The 14,192-nt window shown below is 39.1% G+C and overlaps 1 long non-coding RNA gene across 1 annotated transcript in view; it reads left to right on the plus strand.

The window, feature by feature from the left end:
* Positions 1–1,926: 1,926 nt before the first annotated feature.
* LOC137147623 (uncharacterized) overlaps positions 1,927–14,192 on the plus strand; it is a 46,441-nt gene continuing 34,175 nt past the window's right edge. Inside the window, exons 1-2 of the long non-coding RNA XR_010918264.1 lie at positions 1,927–1,989; positions 2,308–2,661. This is a non-coding gene — a long non-coding RNA (uncharacterized lncRNA). The remainder of the gene's footprint in view (positions 1,990–2,307; positions 2,662–14,192) is intronic.

Genomic DNA, 14,192 nt, shown 5'->3' on the forward strand with positions numbered 1-14,192 from the left:
TTCGATTAGAAGGTTGTACGTTTCTAAAATATGTAGATGGTATCTAGAAAACCAACCAACCAGTAGGGTCATTTTGCTTGTTTTCCTAAATTTATTATTTCACTTTTGCAGACTTGATCTGAGGTGCATTAACATAGGAGTGAAATCTTATTATGTCAAATTCTATCTTGTATATGACCTTTCATGTATTTCACTGTGGTTCTGAGATGGAAATGGTAAAAGGTGTCTACTCTGCAGAATTTTACCAGTGTGATCTGTGTGGTGGTACAGTTAAAATTGGACCATCTTTTCCGGAAACTTTTTCTGTTTGTGGCTGTATAACTGGGAAATAAAACTTTGCTCTTGATGAAGCTAAGTTGAAATCTTTATCTTTGGGGCAGTTTTTGAAGAAAAATGTGAAGACAATTTGGTAATTTTAAAATTAAATACAGATTGGAAAAAGGCCCATTAGAGCATCAAATACAATCCCTTGCCAAGACATCAAGTCCCCTGATAAATGACCTTAAAGTGGGAAAAAAGTTTGGTATCAAGATTTTCAGAATTGGCTGACTAACGTTTAGGCTCCTAAATCCAGGCCCACTGACACCAGTGAAGCATCTGATGAAGGCATTGATCCTGTAACTGAATTCTCACAGGCATACCTGTATGAAGCTATTGACTTCAGTGGTGCTTTTAGTGGGTGCTATGGTCTGCCCATATGTGTTGAGTTGCAAGATCAGGGCCTTTGTTACCTGAATAAGTGACCAGATATTAAAATCTGCTGAGCACCTATTGGATTTTAAAATCTGCTGAGTATCTCACTGGAATTTTTAGGATGCTTCCCAGAATTAAGTTAGTGAAACAAGAAAATAATATATTTTAATCATATATTCTAAGCTTTAAACTCTTAACGCAGACTAATATGTTGTCTATTTTGAAAGAAAATAAACCTTTAAAGTTGTTTTGCAGCAATATACTGTTCTAAATTATGAAATCAGAACCTCGAGGCCCCAGTTCTGCAATAGGATCTGTAAACATAGTTTCTGCATGGGTGGCTCATGGGAATCAGGGGCCAAGTTTGGAATCTTCAAAAAATATTCAGAACAATTTCCTATTGTGTATTTTTATGCAAGTTGTATTTTCATATTTGCATTAACTTTCTGTCTGTTCAATAACATCCTAGCTAATTAAATAGACCTGTCATCCTTAGTTGTATTTGAAGGTGCAAATCTGTGGTCCACTTTAAAGCTTCAAATTAGGGAATCTCTACACATAAGCCCATGAACTAAAAACAAGGCATACTAAAAAGAAAAAAGAAAGAAAGAAAAATCCTCATTGTAGACAATTTTAAAGGAACTGCTTTGTGAATTTGATTTCAGGCATCAATCTAAAGACAATGAGTTCTTCACAAAAAAAAAATTGAATGAACATTCAGTGTTTGAGCAGTGGCAAAAAACAAAATAAAACACACAAGGAAAATCAGCTCAGACCTTACAGTTAAGGTTAATGGGAGTTTTGCATGAGTAAGGGGCCCTATTGACAGGGAACAACCCCAGCAATGGTTCCTGAGAACCAAGTGAGTTGTAGGAAGCTTTGTGGTATGTTTGTGTGATAAAGAGGTGTATTGTAAGAGCTCTCTCTCACCACATCTGAGAGCCAAATCCCGGTTCCATTGGACTCAAATAGGAATTTAGTTACTAAGGTTCAGATCCACGAAGATATTTAGGCTCCTGATTTCCTTTAATTTCAGTGGAAGATAGCAGCCTCAGTACTTTTTTAGATCTGGGTCTAGCTGTTTCCTGTATCCTAAATTTCCCAGGATACTCTCTGAGTCTTCCTTAGTTAGGTACAAACTGGCTTTAAACTCACCCTCTCCAAGAAACCACTTCCCCTAGACAAGCAGGAAGCTGCAAAGAAGGAATCTCTTCAAACAAACTCCCAGAATGTCAACTACAGCGAGCACTCACTGTTATTACAAAAACCTTGCCAAAAAAAAAATGCCTTACAGGTGTGAGTATTATAAAGAGATTTAATTATAAATGGATCTGAAACATGCTATCCAAGTTTGGGGAAAGCAGTAAGTGTTAGAGTATGAGCTCCCCTAATCAGGATTTAGATTTTGTGGCATGTTTTATAATCCCTATAAATGCCTAGCACATGGTTGGGGCTAGAATTAATAAATAAATAACAATAATGGGCTAAGCCAAAACCCTAGATCAGAACTACCCTGACCCTTTTTTGAGGGGGTGGGGGAAAGGATGTTTGAAATTTTGACTAGAGTCTAGATCCACGTGTTGCAGTTTGTGCTCATCTCCAATTTTTCTACAGGACACTGCCCTCTTTATTGCTAAAGAACATGGGCCCCTGGTTTCCCTTTAAATTTGGGTTTCCTCTGGTGAAGTAGCTGCCTGATTTTCAAAGTGATTCCTGCCTTTATTCTGCTGTGAGTGTATAGCACCATCAGTTCGTCTCTATCACCCTTTTGCAAGCCAAGCTGGACTTGTTGAGGGCATCCTCTTGCCCTCATGTTATGAGTAGTCCTTTCTCAACTCTTCTACAGAGAATTGAAGAGACTCAGATGCCTGATCCTCCCAGAAAGGCTCAGTTCCTCACAGTCTCCAGAAAGTTACTTAAAGAGCATTAATGATATGACACGAAACAATGAAACAAATTTGCTGAGAGGTAAGGATGGAACACAGTGTTGGCAATTCTTGTGGTTTTTATTATGAGTTTCATGTTATTTGATGTTGTTCATAAAGCCCCAGTTCCTACAGTCACTTGATTGTATAAGAATTTCAGCTTCCATTTAAACAAAACAAGTTTCTAGCCTTCATGATTGCAGAGAGCAGCTTGAAAATGTGATCCATAAAGGCACAAAACCCATAAAGCAAATAAAAAGAACTCCACATTTACTATTTTTAAAAATCTCAGGATTTTTGCACTAGTCATGATTATTTGGAGGCCTGGCTCATGATTTTTGAATGCTTGGCTGTCTGGAAACAGGGTGTAGTAAGGGAGTGACTCCCTTAGTTGATGGTAAGAGACTGAACTTGATTTTCTGGATCTGCTTACCTGGCACACGTAAGGGCTGCAAAAGGTTAGTCTGTGTTGTCATATGAGAGGGGTCAGTGTCCACTGATTCCTGTTATGTAGGGCTGGGTCCCCATAGAACCTTGAAATAAGGATGAGTCAGCACCAGCTCAGTAGATTCAGCTACACAGTGCAAAATGCCCCACTGCTGGCTCCTTTCTCTCATTTGACCTTCCAAATCTATGGGATGGGACAAGTGTCCCTGAGTGCAACTCCCCTTGGTCTTTAGTCAGCAAGCTTGTTGTTTCCTTCTGCAGACCCTTAGAGGCTGTAAGTAGGGGCAGCATCTATCTTAATCTTAGAAATAGTCTTCATTGAAGAAAACCTGATCTACCCGGCCAAGAGGCCAGCAGGAGCTCAGAGCAACAGTGGGGACAGGGTTCATAGCGGCTCAGGTGCTACATAAATCAGGATCTCTGTGCTGGCTAAACTAACTCCTGTGGAGTAAACTGTGTGAGGCTCAGTTCCTATAAGCCATGCAATCCAAACTCAGCAAGGTTTGCTCAGCCATAGCAATATGATATGCACAATATTCTAACCCAGTTTCTTTATCAATGTGGCCTACTGTCCCTAGTGTATCTTTCTCTTTCTGTCTTCTGAACATCATTAACTCTCGTTCTCTTGTGCTATAGCCTTTATTGTGCATTTAATATAATTCTGTAGTGCAATTTTACAATACATATATAATATTCTTTGATTATTGTATATGTTGGGTGCTGTTTACTGTAGAGCCCACATAAAGGATCTGAAATTTCAGTGCTTGGAAAAGATTTCACTGTGTTTATGGTCATTCAGTGTCGTCGAAAAACATTTAGTTACTTAACAGACTCACAGAATAAATGCACTCCATACATATAAAGGCATTTCTAGAAAGTTAAATGTTGAGTGCTATAAAAAGCCAAAATGCTTAGTCATGTTCTTCCCAGCCAACAGGGCAGAGCCTGTGATTACTCCATGCCATGTTGTGTTGAACTGTGATCACGTTAGGGAAAACTGTGGCCACCAAAAATGACAACTCATGCTGATCTGCTGCAACATGCTCGCAATGCCATCTGTTAACACATGTCACCGCTATAGGTATGGAGACGTATTATACAGAAGACCTAGGTCTGTATTTCAGAGTTGCTGGGAAGCAAGATGCACACAAAGGAAAACTGTAATAAGTGCAAAGTATAATTAAATTTACTCTGAGCACTGCCAGAGTCAGTTAAATCAGCCCAGTTCAGATATCATTATTTAACCAATAGAGTAAATAAGATTTGTAGAAGTCCAGCTCTGAATCTGCTTGCTTGGTGGAGTTAGAGGAGCGGCACTAGTTGTCTGTTCACTGTAATGCATGATGTTCATAGCAGAAAGATGCATAAATATAGACAAAAAGCTGACAGAAGAGATCACTAAATATACAACTGTTGATGCCCTCTGCATGGGCAAGGGCCTGAGCTTAGGTTACAATTCCGGTTTTTGTCTCCTTCAACTGGAGTCTTGAACTGAGCTAGTAAAACATCCCCTCTTCCAATAGTAAACAAAGATGTGGGGCCTTCAGAAAATGCTGATGCTCCAGCTATGCAGCTTTAATTGCTGTTTCACCTTGGAGTCAAAAATCAGAACTGTGAAAGTAGGGATAAGATATATCCATCACGTGAACCAGAAAGAGGACAGTTTTCCAGGTTCAGGAAGATGGGTTTTAAAAATGAAGACACAATCTGGGAAAAACAAAGGGATACAATATGCTTGGAAAAGCTTACTGGGTAAAATTATATACCCTATTGGCCTAAGCACTTTTCCTGATTATCTGTTCTGCAAAATAACTAGATGCTACTGGACACATTTGGGACTAGTAACACCATAAATATAGCACAACCAGAGGTAAGGCATTTTGCAAGTCTACCGCTGCTGAAATCCAGAAGTACCGAAATACCTTGAGAGAGAGGGGGTTCTGGCTAGAAGCAGAAAACACTGGAAATCTCCAGAGAAATTGTTCTTGTGTGATTTCCTTCCTAATTTTCCACACTTAAAATGTTCTGAGAGTTTGCATAAGAATCCAGAGTTTGTGGTGTTTAAAATGAACCTGAACGCTGAACCTTTAGGAGTTCACCCCTCAATAGCTAAAGTGACTGAAGAAGGGAGGGTTAAACCATTTCTGAAAGTTCAAAGTTGAGTTATGTTTAGTTAACATAATGGATTTCAAAAAATTTTAAGTTTGACATCTACATACTGTCTATAGGGAAAAATAATTGAGAATGTGGTACTGGTTAGGTTCCCTTACAAAGGCAGTAGCATTGCTGGCAGAAAGCATCTGCAATAATTGACATCTTCTTGGAATTATACTTCCTTGGCATACCAGAATACGTGATCTGGTGCTGGTTCCAGATCCATTAGGGTGTCATCCAGAAAAGTGTTTGTCTAAGATTCTAATGGGGGGAGCTTAAAAAACGTGTAATGGCTACTTTGAGTAAAGGAGGAACCGAAAAGTCACCATGTGTGGAGAGAGAAATGTCAAGTGACCACAGAAATGTTCCTTGTCTGTAACATCAGTCTGGCAAGTGATGGCCTCCAGTAATGAGGCTGTATAGCACCAATCTACTCTGGACAAGCATGAGATGAAAACAGTGAAAGGGGACTTTGACCTCTAGCATTTCAGCTGCCTCCTCAGGCTGATTTTGGATGTGGTATTATCTGCTAAAGTGATAAAATTGAGAAAAGATTTTGTACTTTTTACACCAATAAAAATCTGGAGTAACAGCCTGATGTTCAGAGGTGCTGAGCACCTGCAGCTTCCACTGACTTGAACGGGAACTCTGGGTACTCAGCCCTTCAGGCCATAAATCCATAGAAACCAATGGATTCACTCCAGATTTATACCTTTATAAGTGAAAGCAGAATTTGATCTGTTGACTTCAATGGAGTTACTTCAGATTTACAGCAGTGCAAATGACAGCAGAATCTGGCCACTAGTCTCCAGTTACCATGAAGGTGAGCTTTAGTTTTCTACCACTTGCATATTATACATGGAGATAAATGAATGTGTAATGGTAGTACGCAGCCTGCAAATTGTACTCATGGTGGTGAAAATACTGTTGCTGTTTATGCTAAAAAATTAGACTCAAAAGGCCACAGAATGAAAGATAATTTGTTAAAAACAGGGAGTAATATTGATTAAAATGAAAAACAGCATTCCAGCACTTTACCATAGAAAAGTTTGTCCCCAGGTTCCGTGCATTTGCCCTATGATTATACAATAGATTTTAAATCTCTGATATCTACATGAAAATATATTCTACAGCTGTAGGAAACAGCTCTGAATTGTTAACCTTCTCTCCAGGTACTGGAGGTAACACACTGTGAGATTAGATGTATATTTTTTTCAAGATATGCCACCCATTGAGGAGTCCATATTTACATCTTTTGTTGATATTTTTTATAGATTAAAAGAGTCTCTTTACTGGGTGATAATTCTGCTAAGTACTATAATTTGCTGCCACTAATATTTGTCAGAGTCCTAGTTTGAAAAATATATTTGAAACCACTTTATAAAGTCTCATAATTGCTTCTTTTTAGAGCTGCTATAATGAGTAGTTTCTTTATCCAGCCTTTATCCTGTTAACCTTAGAGGTGAGTGACTGCTTGCTGGAGTAGTTGGGGAATGTCTTAGCACTGTTGAGCCATTTAATTTCAGTACTAATTTCAGAGTGGTGACACAGAATTGGCTATGAGAAAGCTTTCGGTTATTTCAAGGGTTCTCGGTTAGCATTGAATCAGGACCTGATTCACTAAAATGAAATTGAAATAAATGGACATATAGGTGACTTTTTTTTTAAATGCAGGAATTGATCCACCTGAATGTGCACAATCTACATTAAAAAAAATTGACCTACTGTTGGAGAATAGACACTATAGCATATAACAGAGGTTTGGCATAATAAATGAGAACTTCAGCTACAACAATGCTGCTTCTACCCTGCCTGCTCCGTTTAATGCTGGTGTTGCCTTGTGGGAAGCACAGCTTAGTCCTGTAAGTGTCAGAGTTGAAATAGCAGGATTCCTCAGGCATACAGGTTCAAATCCTCTCAGTTCTGACTCTGCCCTTCACCCTCAAAGTTGATAAGTAGTGCTTCATGCAGTTTAGCATGAAAGGTGTCTTCTAAATGAGGTCTTACATAGTCATCTCAAAAAGAAGTTGTCTGTGACAAAAAAAAGAGTAGGTGTTTGTTCCTGCATCTTTGACCAAAACACAACCTCCATACAATGCAATACCAGGTGTTTCCCATTTCTGGATAACATCCTCAACCCCAGAACTGGTATTTCACTGGGCACACTGTTAGTAGATACTTTTCTTTGACTTAGGAGTCCTTTAGGATGAAAGGCACTATTTAAACGTCAACTATTCTTACTGAGGGGGAAAAGCTATCTATCTGCACTGTGCTTCATTTGCTGTTTCTTAGAACAGGCTGATGATTCGAAGGTCATATCTATGCCTTGGGGAGGCCCAAGGGAAAGCTTTAGTCTTGGGACACAAGAGAGTAGTTATTGCACAAGATTATAAAATGCTACTAGAATATAATCTTGTTCAGACCTAAATGGAATTTTACAAAGACTATGAGGAAAGGAATAAAATGTAATAAAATGCTGGGGTATTCCAGGTGGAGCCCAGAAATAGAGAGACAAGTTGAAGTGCCTCTAGGAGTTATAGTCATTCATTTAAAAATGTTGCCCATAAAATATCCTCCCAAAAAACAGGAAAAGAACCACTATGGATACTTATCTACACTCTAGCTGAGCCTGAGATATGCTTTTTTCCATGCAGGTCACTAAAGAAGAGGAATATGTAGAGGTAAAATGCTTGGGGATATTGTGAAGATATTGCATATAAAAAAGTACTTGTACACATTCACATTAACCGTTAGCCCATCATAGGCAAATTCAGCAATCAAACTTTTGTTACTACTTGACAAGCTGACAAGCAGTGCTAGTCTGTACTTTAGTGAAATCATTATCCTTATATTTCATCCTATCAGCACCTAGTCCTGGGCAACAAAACGCTAGCTTATTACTCTCAGGTCTGAGCATGACATAATTGCTCTCTTCTACCATGTTAACTGGCATAGTTCATGTCTTCTCCTTAACTCATTGTTGCTATTGCTTAGAAGGAGAGAACAAAAAGAAATAAATAAATAAAAGTAGCTACCATTACTCTTGAGTAATTGATTTTCCTTCCCATGCATGTGGTTGTCCAAGTATTTCTCAAGTACAGTGTTCAACTACAAACTTAGATTTAGCTCTCTGCCGATGCCATCTCTCTTCAATGTTGCTGAAAATTTGCTGTCTTGTATTCCCACGCTCGCATTGTATGAGCAATAGATTATTCTACACACGTCACCTCCAAATTTAAAGGGCCAAATCTCAATAAGATGGGCAGAATTCTGACCCGTCTCATCTTTTAGCCAGTCCTGAATAGCACATTATGTATTTTACTTTGGTTCTCCAACACTTTGCCATGGTGGCTTAGTTTTTGTCTTTGCTGACATTGCTATTTAACTTGGACTTTCAGTTGAATGTATGTGTCTGAAAATGGATCTCCTGGGTAAGCATTTCAAATAGATGTGGTCTCTATTCTAGGTCTGCCCTCTATTTTGGACTCAAGGCAAAATTGATGGCATTTGAAATTTAATTAGTTCGATGTGTGCAATTTATCCCGTGTAAAAATGTTAGTACCAGTCCTTCTTACAAACTCTTCCTCTACTGATTACAAAGGAATTATCCAAGGACTGGAATCAGAAGAACATTGCTTACATGACCAATGCATATTGAGTTTTAATCTGAAGTGTCTCTCTTTGTGGAAAGTTTCTCAAAGCAAGGAACTTGTCATACTAAATTGATGTCAAATTCATAATTAAAAGTCTTAATTTTGGATCCTTTTCTTATAACTGTGTGTGTAGTAAGTAACAGAGGGACTGAGAATGTTTTATAAAAAGACTAGTAGTGGAAAAGCTCTGATACACCAGTAGTAGTGTAGTCAGAGCTCTCTTTTAGTTTCTAGGGTTGCAAAGGACCAGTTTTCATACAGCGTCTATAGTGGGTTCCTAAACTTAACACTTGACCAGCAGAGTTAAGGATTTGGTATCATGATAATGAATTGATTTTTCTAATGTCTGTACCCTTTTTTATCATTAGGATTATGTAAAATCATGTTTTGCTTTACCATGGGAATGGATGTATAGGCAACAGATAGCTGCAGTGAAGGTATTACTATGCCAGATCACTAATAAAAGGAAGCAATGTAAACTGTTCTGTCAAGTTTTATCCCTGTTTAATTCAGAAACTTTTCTTGAACAGTGTATCTCGAAAACCAGAGTATATGTATCTTTCACTTACTGCTCCATCCTATTCAGTCTAAAATTCAATTCCTGACTGTCCAGCATATTATCCAAAAAGTGTTCCTGTCCCTCCAAAAACATGGTCTTATTCTTCTAAATTTCAATTTTAAAATCTGGATGAGTGAGAGATCCAGGATGAGAAACGCATTAGCAGAACTGATTTCTCTTGTTACTAGTTCAAAAGGCTTCAGTATGCAGCACAAATGATTCATAAGTATCCATTGTTCAGAGTTCAGGATAAAGAGTTCAGAATCAAAGCTCTGCTTTAATGTGTGCTCATGTATTTCTTTTTTCAGTAAGAGCATTCATTCATATATATATAGCACATGAAATTCAAACTTGTTTAAGCTGCAGTTCTGGTAAATTGCTCAGGTTCTCAAGTTAGCTTAGAATGCTATGAGAGTTATACAAATGGTTACAGATTTTGCCAGTATTGCAAAAACTTAGTGCTTAGTTATCATAAAGGAAGAATTGTTTAATCAATACAACAGCAAAACAAGTGATCACTTCAGGCGTTTTCTGTGTTGGACCTCATATCAGAGATGACCTGGCCCCAGTAGAAAATCCTGAGAATTAAACCATGCAGAAATTTGACTGTTTGGCTCTTGCCAAATTTTGAAGAGTGGCCTTTACCAACGGATGAAATAACAAGTGCTGCTAACTTATGGGCAGATTTTTGCATGGGAACGTAGGGCTGCCAGTGGACAGTGATTGAGAGGTATTCCAGTGTCTAGACACTTGTCCAAATGTTTGTCGTCAAGTGAACTGTGCCCAATGTTGCTGTTTTCAGTGGCTTCTTTATCTTTCACTTTCATGTTTCATAGATCGGAGGGACTGTCACTGTGGAGCAATACTATGTTTTCTCCTGGCTTCTTGTATCATGGCTGAGCATACTGAATGGGCTCTCTAAAACCTTCCTTATCAAAGGAGTACAACAAGCCCAATGCAATCATCCTTTCAATTATCTCCTTCATCTCAAGTGTCACCAGATAAGTTCTGGCATAGTATTCTCTGAACATTTCAGATATCGTTACTTGCTTTTTGGCTATAAAAGTATGAATACTGGATAAAGAAGAAGAAATCTCATATTTTACCCATATTATTCTCAGACAAAACTATGCTGGATCTACTAAATGGTTCTTTCTCTCCCATCTCCTTAGTTTCACTTCTCCTTGAGGCATGGGTGATGATAAGACTATCATCTTACTTTACAGCTAAATCCTGTACATTCCACTGGGAGTTTTGTCCAGGCAATGATTGAGTGAAAGCTGAGGGCCTGATTCATTGTTGCCCTGGAGAGTTGACCAATACCACTACAAAGTGGGTTGAAATTGCTTCCATTCCTGTTTCATAAGGCTTTGCACTGTTGTAATTGACTATGTAGGCCCCTGAGTAAGGAGGTCAATCTTTGGAGATACATTCCTGGTCCGTTTGTTTTTATTTGCATCCAGGTTGATGGATTATTTTTATTTGATGGATGCAGTTTAGGGCTGAGTTATAAACCATTTCCCTTTTGGGATGTTGCCTTCAGCTTTATTGCTCTTCAAGCTCCAGAGGGGCTAACCAGCAGATAAAGGAGCCTGGCTTCTCCTATGCTGTGTGGGGATGGGTAATTTCTCCCCTCCCCAATTCATGAGGGTTTTATTTTAAGATGTTGCTTCGTGTGTAGCAAGGGCGCTTACTATAAAAGTAGTGGGGAGGGAGGGTGGTCCTTTTTTGTCATTGAGCTGACATGGATGAAGGTTTCAGACAGTCTCTACCTGCCAGGGCAGGATTGATTGTGTGATTCTCACTAGTGAAAATGTTTCAGTCTTCACATTGTAGGGGAGAAGGACAAAAGCCTGACATGTGCTAGTGAATGCAAACATTGCAGACATTTTGAAGTTTGAGAGTCTGGGCGAGTGTAATGAGAACTGTATGGCTAGCTTGATTAGACCAAGCAGCTGCTTATGTTCTGTGTGAACAAGGTACTTGTACAGTATATGTTACCGTGTGAACAAGGTACGTGTACAGTATATGTTCTGTGTGAACAAGGTACTTGTACAGTATATGTTACTGTGTGAACCAGGCTTAACATTTGGAGATTGTGGTAAGAAATAAAAAAGCGAGACACCTAATTCATGGGGGTCCCAATAGGTGATAAGTGGAAAAATTAGGCTTTTTTGGGGAAGGTCTAGATTTATAATTTACTCCAGCTTAATGGGGCGGAATTCTGACCAGGTATGACAGTATAATGCTATCCTACTAGTACAAGGTGACTATACATGTAGCAGAATAAAGCACTGGATGTAGGTAGGAATCCTCCCTAGTTGCATAAGGCTCCTATAATGCATCCTTCAGCACTTACCCCCTAATGTATTCCTCCCTGACCATCCATAGATCTCAAAGCACTTTATGAAGGAGGGCAGTATCGTTATCCCCATTTTTCAGATGGGGAAACTGAAGCATAGGTTAAGTGACTTGCCGGCAGGTCAACAGCAGAGCCAGGAATAGAACCCAGCTCTTTTAAGTCCCAGTCCAGGACTCTAATCACGAGGTCACATTGCTATGGCTGGGCAGAAGGGGAGATAGCTAGTGTGCTTGGCTAGTGTGTACACCGGGGACAGTATGGCACCTACTGGCCTCTGCTGTGGAAAGCTGAAAAACCTTGTCCCTGGACTTCAGCTGAGCACAGCTTTGCCATTCTGAAGGTTCCATGTGAAAATGCTTAAGTGTCAGGGTGCGCAGAGAGGGCTTGTAGCATTTAGAGAGACGCCCTCATGCAGGAAGGGACTTAGTGATGTGCAGTAGTGCTAATATGTGAGATAAGAGAATTCTTTTGGTGCCATGAGTGGCCATGCAGAGGTATGAGAATCCATGTGGTCCAGTGGAAGGGGACTTGGGTTCCTTTTCTAGCTCTGTCACTAATCTGCTGCGTCACTATCTCTCTGTGCCAAAGTGGTTTTACCGAGATTGTAAGCTGTTTGGGGCATAGACCCCCTTTTTGTTATGTGTCTGTACAGCCTAGTTTTATTATTAATATCATTGCAGTATTGCCAGCCTCAAACAGTTAGCAGTCATGAGTAAGGTCCCCCAAATGATGAGATTAGTTTACAATTCACAATTTTTTTTTAAAGGTAAAAATTGTGTTCTTTTTGTTTGCCTTTGGTTTTGAGCATTTAGGATTCACTTGGTGTCATATTTTTGAGCTTTTCTCCACAACTACAAGGGCAAGAACCTTTTTTTTCTTTTTCTTTTAAATGAAAGTTAAGATAGTGACATAATTACTTGACTCTAGGAGCTGGAGCTTTAAGAAATATACAGAATATTGCAAAACTTGTGATAAAATCACAAAACTCAGCATCTGTTACTAAAGACAGAGTTATTGGAAGAGCAGAGGAACTTATACTTCAGTTCAGAGAATCAATGTTTTCAGAGGAGAAAACTGGAAATACAGTATGATGAAAGAAATATGGAGCTCAAATGAGGGACAAAAGCCATGTATTGTTCCCCAGCTGTACTTTTTTTTTATTAGCTATTTTAAAGTTATGGGTGCAAAGTGATGGTGACAACCTCCCCACACAATCCCACCCCACAAAAACGAACTCCAAAACCACATCGCCACACAGGCAAGTTACAGAACAGATAAAACTTCAGTCTCTTCATTAACCAAATGTTTCATGGTTGTAAATTGTAATACTCAGCTACACAAAATGTGTTTTCATGCCCTCACATTTCTGGCTTTTTGAAAGTCACACAATAGTTTTGGTGATTTAAGTTTTAAATTAATTAAAATATTGGAGAAAGATGCTTACTTGGACAACCTGGGGAGGAAAAATGCTAAAATTTCTAAAGGAAATATCAAGGCTCTGAACTGATTGCTGTGAAAATTCATTTCAATCCCTCCTCCTTTTTTCATTAAATGTTTTAAAAGCTGTACAATCTCTGGTTAGACAAAAGGGTTGCTGTATGACTCTAGTGGCAGCAACCTTCATAGGTCAAATTTTGCTCTGTTATACCACTTCAGTGTAGTTACTCCAAATTTATGCAGGTGTAAGAGAGCGGAATTTAGACTCATGACTTATCCTGGCTCTGTATAAATGTATTACTAAATTTATGGCCATGGTCTCATCCTCCAACCTTTATTGAAAGTTCACAGTGATGAATTTTTGAGTTTTTAACAATAATATATTGCATTTCTAGAGTACTTTACAACTGATATTCTGAAATTGCTTTACAGATATTATTGAATTAAACCTCACAATAGCCCTGTCAGGGGAATGATAATTATTCCCTTTTTACAGATGGGAAAACTGAGCTGTAGAGTTCTGGATCCAGCTTTTCAAGTGCTTGCTAAGCCCTCAGAATTGGGACCTGACTTTTCAAAAGCATTCAGCATCCAGAGACTCTCACTGTGACTTACTCAAGATGATGTAGGACAAGTGTCCAAAAATGCAAGACTGGGTGTCAAAAGTTCTGGGTTCTACACATAAGGCATTGTTTACTTTTACAAACATATAGTGGGTGTGGGGGAGGGATATGGAGGGAGGGGCTCTTAGAATATAAGAACAGCCATAGTGGGTCAGACCAATGGTCCATCTTGTCCAGTATCCTGACTTCCAACAGTGGCCAATGCCAAATGCTTCAGAGGGAATGAACAGAACAGGACAATTATTGAATGAGCCATCCTCTGTCATCCACTCCCAGCTTCTGGCAGGTAGAAGCTAGGGACACCCAGAGCCTGGGGTTGCATCCCTCACCATCTTAGAT

This window comes from Emydura macquarii, unplaced genomic scaffold (assembly GCF_026122565.2).
Source record: "Emydura macquarii macquarii isolate MOO-44397 ecotype Brisbane River unplaced genomic scaffold, CSIRO-AGI_Emac_v2 contig_561, whole genome shotgun sequence".
Taxonomy (NCBI): domain Eukaryota; kingdom Metazoa; phylum Chordata; order Testudines; family Chelidae; genus Emydura; species Emydura macquarii.